We start from the raw sequence: 10611 nt of genomic DNA, 5'->3' as shown, positions 1-10611 counted from the left end.
ACTCAAAATGTGGATGATCAAGGGAGATTACCTAAGGCTTAATGATTCTGGCTATAACCTTGCTTGTGCTGACAATCGATGTACGTAAATCATAAAGTTGATTTTAGAAACCTCTTATTATCTTTTGTATTTTTGTGGGTGCTGTTATAACTTCTCATTTATTTATGAAGCAGCCTTTTTTATAATTTTTTGTGACTCTAGTTTAAAGTTTGTCATTCTTGAAAAAACAGCTATTGGCTTCTTTGAGCTTTTATATATTTTTTCAAATTTATATTTCACTGATTTCCACTGTAGTTTTTGCTATTTCTTTCCTTGAACTGACAATTTGTGTGTGTGTTTGTTTTTGTGTGTGTTTGTGTGTGTGTTTTCTTGTTCCAGCTTCTTACACTGTAAGCTTAGGTATTTGACTATTTGTTTCCTGATAAACAAACATTATTTCACTTTGAACTTCTCTTGTAGTACAACTTTTGATGTGCCTATATGTTCTGGGAGCTCACTTCTTTGTTATCATTGCTTCCAAGAATGTAATTTGTTCCCTGATTTCTTCTGTGACTCAGTGGCTGCTCAATAGCATGTTTAGTTTCCAAGTGTTTGAAGCAGTGTCTATGTCAATGGTGAGCAAAGATGCCTTCCAAGACCTGAATTTTTCCCAATTTATACTTTTTTAGTTACTTATTGTATATTATACATCTTCATTTATTATCAACACCTTCATTGCTTTGTGGTACAAAAATATGATTGAAGTTATTTCTTCTTCTTCTTCTTCTTCTTCTTCTTCTTCTTCTTCTTCTTCTTCTTCTTCTTCTTCTTCTTCTTCTTCTTCTTCTTCTCTTCTTTCTTCTTCTTTCTTCTTCTCATTTGTTTTGTGTCCAAGTATGTGGTCTTTTATGGATAATATATTCTGGAGAAAAATAGTTTTCAGCTCTTTCAGGGTATAGACTTCTGTCTAAAGCTTAACTCTACCGTTTCTTCTTTTGTTGGGATCGGGAGTTCCCTAGCCCTGGGAGGCGCGGAGAGACCAGATAGACACAATTCCTGCAGGAGTAAAAACGGGGTTTATTTAGACCAGCATGCTGGGGCTCCACAGCATACCCCAAAAATGGGCAGTGGCTGAGAGCCCCGAACTTCTTCAAAGGGGATCTTATATAGGCCTTCACTGGCCGTTACAGCAAAGCCTGCGCATTTCATAGCCAATAGATTTGTAACAACATATACTTTCTTAACCAATCCATTTAAAAGTACCTCACTCCTTAGCCTATAGATTCAAAGATCAGCATTTACGTACATCGATTGTCAGCACAAGCAAGGTTATAGCCGGAATCATTAAGCCTTAGGAAATCTCCCTTGACCATCCTCATTTTGAGTTACCCAAGTCTGCAGGGTGCTTTAGTGAGACAATACACTCCAGGAAAGGGCAATTTGCCCCAACCACCCGCATCCTGAGTTATCCTTTACCCAAATCTGCAGGGTGCTTTACTGAGACAATACATTTCAGGGACAGTAAATCACTTTCCAAGTCCCCTCTCCCCCAGGTGCAAAGCAGCCAAGCAGTTTTACAGAAAGCAATGTTGCAAGTTAGCTAAAGTACACAAAAATTTGATGCCCTAAAAATGTGGATTCTTTCATTCCCCACTTCTTTTCATGAGCATCTCTAATCCTAGAGATCGTGGGGGGGTCGGGGCCTAATTCGAGGACCCGTGGTTAAGAGTAGCTTTCCTCAGTGGGTAGAGTCCGGTATTGTTGCCCAGAATTAGGAGGATCTTCAAGACTCAAACCAATTCTCCCAGGCTTCTCCGACGTCGTTCAAGGCCTTCCCGTAGCTTGGCTATAGAGTCTCTGACAACCTCAGTGTGGTCTGTGTAGAAACAGCATCCCTCCACCAGATCAGAGCAAAGCCCTCTGTTCTTGAGGAACAACAGGTCGAAGGTCGAGTCCTCTCAGGTTTTGGGAGACTATCTCGAACAGGGATGTGAGAGATTTCTCGATGAGGTCTTAAAAAGAGTTAAAGCAACAGAAACCAAAGCAACATAATGCCATACCCATCTCTATCATTGAAACAATGAAAAGGATTAACTCTACAAACAGGTTTGGTTGATAATATAACTTCCCGTGTTCAGATTTTTCTAATGGTCACAGAAACACCAAGCCATACTCTGGCTTTCTCAGTACAGATTGGAAAAGCTTCTGCCCATATACTGAAGCTATCAATGAGAACCAACAGATATTTATACCTTGAACATATGAACATTTGATCATTTGTATAAGGTCAAGCTGCCAATTCACCTCTAAGTTCCTTGATACTGAACAGGTGTTAGGAAAGGAGGCTCAGGATTTCCACTAGGTTCATTAATGGCACAGAAAGCACAGTTCTGAATTACTTCTACCTTACTTGCTGCTCAGTTCCTCCCCATGGAAGATGGTTCTCACTAGTGTTAAAACATAACCCTTTAATAATATTCCATTGCATTGGTCCAGGAGTTGTTAATCCCATGATGCAACAGAAATTAAGAGCTGATAATATTCTTGTTCTCTCCAAATGACTGTTCACAGAAAATGAGATGCAATAAAGTATAGAAAGAAAATTCACAGTATTTTAGAACTAGATATTAATCTACTCTAATTTAACCAGTTTAGATGCCTTTCTCGACACTTTGGCCAATTCAGACCGGGGGAAAGCAATTCTGCACTTTGAGATGAGCTTCACCCTAGTAAAGCTCTGGCTTTCAATGCTCATATCAGACTAGTGACAGCATGTATAATATTGAGTTCCCTTTACAGATTAGGCTGTTTTACCTACAGACAGTAAATTAAGTTTTATCTAAATTTCCCCAAAGGGGGTACCTTTTAGATCAAGATTAGAATACATTTATTCAATCACCTCTGTAGAATTAGAATCTGATTCTTACAAAAAGCAAGTTACAGAAACATGGTTTTCTCTCCACCTTCATTTTAAAACGTTGCAAGATAGTTTAACAAACCTGGCTTGTTCTTTTGCATAAACACAGTAAGATTAGAGAACTCTCCATTTGGGATACCCAATTATTTACTGAGAAGTCCTGGGGATCAGCTAAAGACAGGAGACACAACATTAGTGGCATTAATCTTCATTAATCTTATCTGGCACGTCAGAGCTACCCAGGCCTGGCCAGAAGATGTCCCGCGATGTCTCGAGCCTTCGGGTTGTGGCTTTGTTCCTCGTTTTCCACAGAGATGTCCTGGCAGAAAGGAATCCATCCCATCCCTTCTTCAGGGCTGGGAGAAATCCTGGTTTCTAGGTTTTTCCTTGACGCTGAGAGTAGGCCCAGACTGAGTTAGTCATTGCAGAGTCCTAGATTCCTCATTCTCCATAGCAGTGATGGTTTCCAGTCTTTTCTCGAGCCAGCCTGCCTCTAGGGTCGCCCTGAGGTTTGTAGGGTTCTTGAAACAGTACCTGTTAAATCCCTGCTCCTGTCATTTAGACAGATCCCCTGACTGTTTCCCTGGAAGAGGGCTTTGGGGTCCCATGGCTGGTTTTTCCTGTCTGCATGAGGGGTAGACCCTATTACAGAGAGGAAAGACTTATCTGGATTTATGCAAATCAACATAGTGCCATGAAACATCAAAAAACATACTGAAGGTACAAAAGAAGAGAAAAGCAAGTATTTCACTTTACTCACAGAGATGTAATACACCTGTTTGCTGTGGGTCCTAGTCAGAGAAGCTAAAATCTGTAGAGATAAAGCATACCGTTTAACACGTTTTCAATCCCATGTCAAAACCCTTGATTTCCTGCAACTTTTGAAAAATTCAATGATCTTAAGAGCACTGTAACAGGAGTCCAGATAATCCATCAATCATCTTTTCCATAGATCTTACCACAAAGGTGCTAGAAGAATTCTGCATGTGATTTAAAGCGTTTCTTATAACAGTTTGACCAGTTCCTTTTCTTTAGAACAACCTCAAACCTTCTACACATTCCTTTACATACATTCTGTAACTTTCATTCATTTAAAAATCAATTTCACTTTAACAGAAATCCTTTCCTTTCTTCCCACTGACGATATCTCCATCCATTATCTTTCTGACTTATGGCATACATCTATAGTAGTACAATGTACAATGTGATCTCCCAAATTTAGACACAAGTTACCAACCATCTCACTTAACATGACAAAACTGTACTCTGCAGTACTATTTCAAAAGCATTAGATCAGTTCCATTGATATTCAAAATGCCTTAAAAATGCTCACAGTTAAAGCTTTTACAAGGTATATCCACTGGGCAAAAGATCACTTTACATTAAAAATTAACCAGGAGACATCTTAAAATTCTGATTTACAGGAAAACACAAAATACAAAAAGATTAAAACACTCATATATTACCATGAAACAGAAAGCATCTCAGGTCAGGGCTAGGTTGATACCTGGAGACAAAGCTTGGCATAAAATAAAATTATCAAAATAATAGCATGCACTTTCAAGCACTAGACAAGCAATGCTATGGCTTCAAATTGTCAGGCTGACATCTGAGACTAATTCAATACAACTTATTACTAAGTAGCCCTAGAAATTTTAGTTACCAAGAGTCTCAGAGATCAGATAGAGCACTGGTAGGACAAACTTTGTAACCAATTTTATAACTCTAGAAACTCATGATTAAACTAAACCATTACTTTTAAACCAGTTTTAATGTGTCATAGTTATTTTAACTCTTTCTAGGTCAAATATTCTAATCCAATGCAGATACAAATATGTACATTAACATAACAGCATAAGACCTATAAACAATCAATTTTTATAAAACATGATAAAACCTTCTTTGGCTTAACTTCAATAGTTCTTGTACCTTAATTATTTAAAATCATGAGCTTTCTACACCAGATACTTTTTAACAATTCCACAAAAATACAAACATGCTTTCAGACACAGAAAAAGCCCTTTGGAATTTTTTTTTTTAACCAAACTTTGATATCAGCATAAGAAAATATTTGAATTGTTGTGTGAGCACAAAAAGGATGGCAACAATCTATCTTTCCCACCGCCAGCATTCTGTAGTTTCCCCCACTCCAGGGAGGTAAATGGAGATGGGCAGGAAAAGGAAGGAAACCTTATGGCCAAGCTGCTTGATCTTAGTTGCAGTTTATTCCAATCCTCTCTCCACTCTCATACCAAAGACTAGCCTGCCTAGAGCTGGGAATCTGCAACCCAAAGATCAGGCCTGGCTAGCACCTGAGATCTCCGTATCTAAGACCTGCTAGGTTCTGTGAGAAAAGGGAAACTGCCTCTTACAAATTTTTCATAAAAGTTAGCTGAGGCTTGTAAGACAAGTTCTTGCTTTCTCTGAACTCTTATTTCACTTTAGTTTCAGGCTCTAGTTCCATAGCTCTTCTAGACAGTACAAGATTCTTAAGTTCAAAAAGGATTTCAACTGTTAATAATATAATCAATGTTCTTCTAACAAGAAATTTAGATTGAGAATTCTGCTTTCTCTGTAGGCTCAACCTTCTGATAAGGATTAACCCTTGTCTAACAGGTTCCTAAAACAACTGCATTTCTTAAATCACTGGGTTGCATGTCACTAACTTCTCTAAAATTTCTACTTCTGATTTCAGCCTGGTTCCAACACTCAAGTGTTCCACACAGACACACAGACAGACAGACAGACACAGACAGACGGACACAGACAGACAGACAGTGAACTGACGAAAACACCACACGTACATGTGCACATATCTGTAGTTGATCGATCAATCTGACCCTTCAAAAAAATGGCAGGGAGAAACTGATGGACTGAGAAAGGAAGGGACAGTTCCCAGGGCGGCTGATTGGGAACTCTGCTCCTCATTTCCCAGCCTAACTAGTCGGTCTCCCACTTGTTAAAAATGGGTCAAGAAAGCGCTTTTGTTGATATAAGCCGGCAAAATAAACTATGACAAAGATGTTACCATATTTTCGCCAAGGCTAATTCTGAGGCAGGGAACTAGTACCTTCCTATCAGACATGGGGATAGGCTTCTTTGTTTCTGATGTCAAACAGTTAATCATAAGATCTCGCATTCTCCTGCCTCCTCTGCTTTGATACTCTCCTATTTCTTTTGTTACCTGCAAAGATCTGACTGCAAAATGATCTGGTAATGCAAACTGCCATTCACTGGCTATCTTTCCCCAATATACTCAGGCCACATGGTGTTACAGAGGTCAATAAGATCTCCTTATCTAAAACTACCTAGTTGGAAGCTCCTCAGATGATTTCCTAATTGCAAGCAATAATCTATGAAAAGGGATGGTTCCTTGGCAAAACTTTTCTCCAGGTCTATCACTTTTGCCTCTCCTAAGGGGACTCTAACCTCCCTTAAATTGGCCTTTATTCAGAGGCTCATCTCCACCTGGGTGGGCCTGGCTTTGGGCAGACCCACAGCTGTGTGCCTGAGCCGAAGTTAGTGCTGTGGTCTTAAAAACTCTGCTCCTTAAAAAAACAGTTCTGCCTTCTCTCAGTTTGCTACATCTTCCCTGCTTTTGCTGGCTTGCTGCTTTTCTTAGGCTTCTTACCTGCCTTTTACCCCTTTTTTTTCTTTCTGCCTTACATGTGGACTGCCTTCATTAGCATTTGAATTGACCTCTAGCTGAGACTGGGTGGGGAAAAGGATTTTCTGCCTGTAAATTGATCTGCCTTAGTTTCCCAGAATCTTCTCACTAGTGGGCTTTCCTCCCATCCCCCCCATAGTGGATGGTGACGCAAAACAGACAAAGGAGGGGTGCCTCTTTGCAGAGACTATTCAGATGCTTGCCTGGAGGAGAACTTCACAGCAGATCTTCCACAGATTACCTCCTTTATCTGAGCCACAAGGTTTGGAGAGAAGGAACCTCGTGGGGGCCAATCCACACCGAAGGAAGGTCATTCTGATGAACAATAAGTGTCAAATTTACCTTTCTTGATCATCAGGCCCAGATCCTGAGCTTTCCTGTGGATCTCAGAGAAGTGATCAATTCTGACCCATTTAAACAATCTTAATAAACAGAATTAGGAGAAAGATAATAAATACACACACTATGGATACACTCACAGATCACACTTAGGCACTCGCTCGGACCAGTCCACTCTTTCACACGGGTGTGCACCACACTCACCAGTCACCCTGGGACTCCCAAATATGCCCAAAGGGCATGCACATGATTTTTCACCTCCAGAGGGTTTAGTTCTTCCAAGTGAAGAGATCGGAAGTAGGGAAAGGCCAGTGCTGGCCCGGGAGTGGCAATAGAGAGTTCGGGGTTCAGGGGCAGAGGAGGAGCAGAGTAAGTGGGGGCCCCTTCTCCCCCCGGCCTGGCACTCCTGCCTAAGGCTCCTGGTCTGGGTACCCCCGGGGAGCAGTCTGGTAGATGACTCCCTGGAAGATAAGCGGCGAGTGGAACGATCCCTGGGGGGGGGGGGGGGGGCAACCAATCTGGAACGTCGGCCATCCTGCAGAGCAAAAGGTCTACCATTTAGGCTTTTTAACAATCAGAAAAGGATTCTGAGCACGAGAGCAGACCTCTGACCAGTGGGAGAGAGTGAGTGAGAGGAGTGGACGGAGATTGTCCCATGGTTCCAAAGACGGTGTCTCGGTAGAGAAAAAGGACGAGCGTGATCCAACCTACAAAAAAGAATGACGCAAGCGCAAGGCCTTTCGGAGAGGAAAGAAGAATAGAGAAGTAATAGAGCGGCCGATGATTCCTGACACACCAGATGTAGCCTCTCCGGGGCTACCACAAAAGAGGCCTCCAGGCGTCCCTGGCCCTCATCTACCTCCGGGGCGTCCCCCAGGGCTGCGGCCTGTGTCTATTCCCGACACGTCTGTCAGACACAAGGCTCGCACACACAACAGTGTGCTGCACACCACTGTCACTGTGCTGCACACCACTGTGCTTGTGTCACCGATCGGTAACTACAGTAAAACGGTACCAAAGAAACAAAGAGAGAGAAAGAGGCGCCTTAACTTACCCCGCGGCTCAATCCTGCGTCCCTGGGGCAGGGTCCTCGGTGATCTCGGTGGGACCTCCAAATGTTGGGATCGGGAGTTCCCTAGCCCTGGGAGGCGCGGAGAGACCAGATAGACACAATTCCTGCAGGAGTAAAAACGGGGTTTATTTAGACCAGCATGCTGGGGCTCCGCAGCATACCCCAAAAATGGGCAGTGGCTGAGAGCCCCGAACTTCTTCAAAGGGGATCTTATATAGGCCTTCACTGGCCATTACAGCAAAGCCTGCGCATTTCATAGCCAATAGATTTGTAACAACATATACTTTCTTAACCAATCCATTTAAAAGTACCTCACTCCTTAGCCTATAGATTCAAAGATCAGCATTTACGTACATCGATTGTCAGCACAAGCAAGGTTATAGCCGGAATCATTAAGCCTTAGGAAATCTCCCTTGACCATCCTCATTTTGAGTTACCCAAGTCTGCAGGGTGCTTTAGTGAGACAATACACTCCAGAAAAGGGCAATTTGCCCCAACCACCCGCATCCTGAGTTATCCTTTACCCAAATCTGCAGGGTGCTTTACTGAGACAATACATTTCAGGGACAGTAAATCACTTTCCAAGTCCCCTCTCCCCCAGGTGCAAAGCAGCCAAGCAGTTTTACAGAAAGCTATGTTGCAAGTTAGCTAAAGTACACAAAAATTTGATGCCCTAATGTGGATTCTTTCACTTTGAAGACTAAAGTTTGTGTTCCTTTACTGATTTTTTTGTTTTGTTGAGGGAATTGTTAAAATTTCCTACTTCTATTGTTCTGTCATTAATATCTCTCTAAGGTCTTTTTTTCACTTTTTTTGCCTGTTACCTTATTTTTTGAAAAATTTATTTATTCGCCACCTTTACATTTTACATGTTAACTGTGGTTTACAAAGTTGCTTTTGATGATTTGTTACAGACATTCAATATACCAACACTAACCCACAACCTTTACACCTCCCCACCACTAACACCTCCAATTTTCCCAAACACCTCTTAAGCTTGCCCCTAGAGCAGACCCTCAATAATTTATTTTATATCCTTTGTAAGAAAAAAATTCCTAAATTAATGACTAAAAAATTTTTTTTCCTTCTTATATTTATTGAATCACTGTGGGAAAAGTTGCCAAGCTTTCAGGTTTAATTCTTGGTTATACAATGATCAAACACCTTTCCCTTCACCACTACTCATTTTTCACCACCAAGACCCCAATACACTCCCCTCCTATCCCTCCAAATGCCTGCGAGGCAGATGATTTCTACTTAATTTTTCTCTACATTGATTACATTCATTATTTTGACAAAAGATGCACCATTATTGTTTAGAATTTCCCTCCCAACAATCAGAATTGCTGAAAAGGAATTGTGAAATACTTTATTTTCTATAGCTGGTTATGGGAATCATATAATGATTTTGGATTTCTGCAAAGATCCAGATAATTACGAGATTGGTTTCTGTGCATCTGGTGTTATGACTGTGCCATAGAGCCACTCGTGGGGGGCAACTCATGACCTCGGTAGGACATGAAGAAAAAGTCAGTACTGCCCCCCTTCCCATGAGACTGCAGTTGCCCTGTCACCACTGGCTCATACCTGGCTTTCTTATAAGCTTTAAGGCGGCAGCCACCTCGCTGCTGGGGGGAAAAAGGTGGAAGGGAGCAATACCCTTTCCCTCCTGGGGAGGCATGACGCCATTCACTTTTCTGCCACCAGCTGACGGGCTCTGGACTAAGTCCTTTTGCCTCTGAAACCATGGCTGTGCCAGAGAACTACTCGTGGGGGGCAACTCGTGACCTCAGTGAGGCATGAAGGACCTGCTAGTACCGACCCCCTTCCCATGAGACTGCAGTTGCCCCATCACAGGCGACTCATACCTGGCTTTCCTATCAGCTTGAGATGGCAGCCACCTTATATGTGGTCCAGATGCATTTCTTCCAAAAGCCTCTGGGTTTCGAGATTTGTTTCTGAGTCTCTGGGATCATGGCCATTAATCAGCTTGATCAGGAGCCAGAGAGGCTGTTTGTAGGCAGAGACTCGGGGTCTCATTGGGATGGGGAGGTAAGGGCCGGTTCCACCCCATCTGGTGAGGCTCCACATGTCTTGTCACTGAGGCCCAAACCTGACTGTCCAGTGGCCTCTGGAAGATGGCGGTCACTGGGCGACCAGGGCAAACAAGCCAAGGCATAAAACCTATTCCCACCTGGAGTGGTCCAGCACCAGTAACCTACTGCAGGAACTGGACGCATTTGTTCCGAGATTTGTTTCTGAGTCTCTGGGATCATGGCTGCTAAGCAGTTTAATCAGGAACCAAAGAGGCCATGCTTCCAATTATATAGCTGAGCCAGAGGAGGTTTGTGGGTGTGCCTCCCACATACCTAACTTTTGGCCGTTTAATTTCTTGGTAAACTTTACCCCAAGTTTTTGAGGTCTGGCCAAAGGCACAGCAGCGATTTTGGGGTATCTGAAAGTCTGACAGTGCCATCAGGCTGCTGATGTACTCACCTCACAGGTACAGATTGACCTGCTGGTGTCACCATACCCCCTTTAAAAAATGTTTTTAAGAAATAAAGTTAGTCAAGATTTCTGTATCTCACCATGGATCCATTAAACCATTGTATAAGCGATTACTAATATGTTTTGACA

This window comes from Sorex fumeus, unplaced genomic scaffold (genome assembly GCF_029834395.1).
Source record: "Sorex fumeus unplaced genomic scaffold, SorFum_2.1 ptg000009l, whole genome shotgun sequence".
NCBI lineage: Eukaryota > Metazoa > Chordata > Mammalia > Eulipotyphla > Soricidae > Sorex > Sorex fumeus.
The sequence above is the reverse complement of the archived record's forward strand: the minus strand, read 5'-3'. Positions refer to the sequence as shown.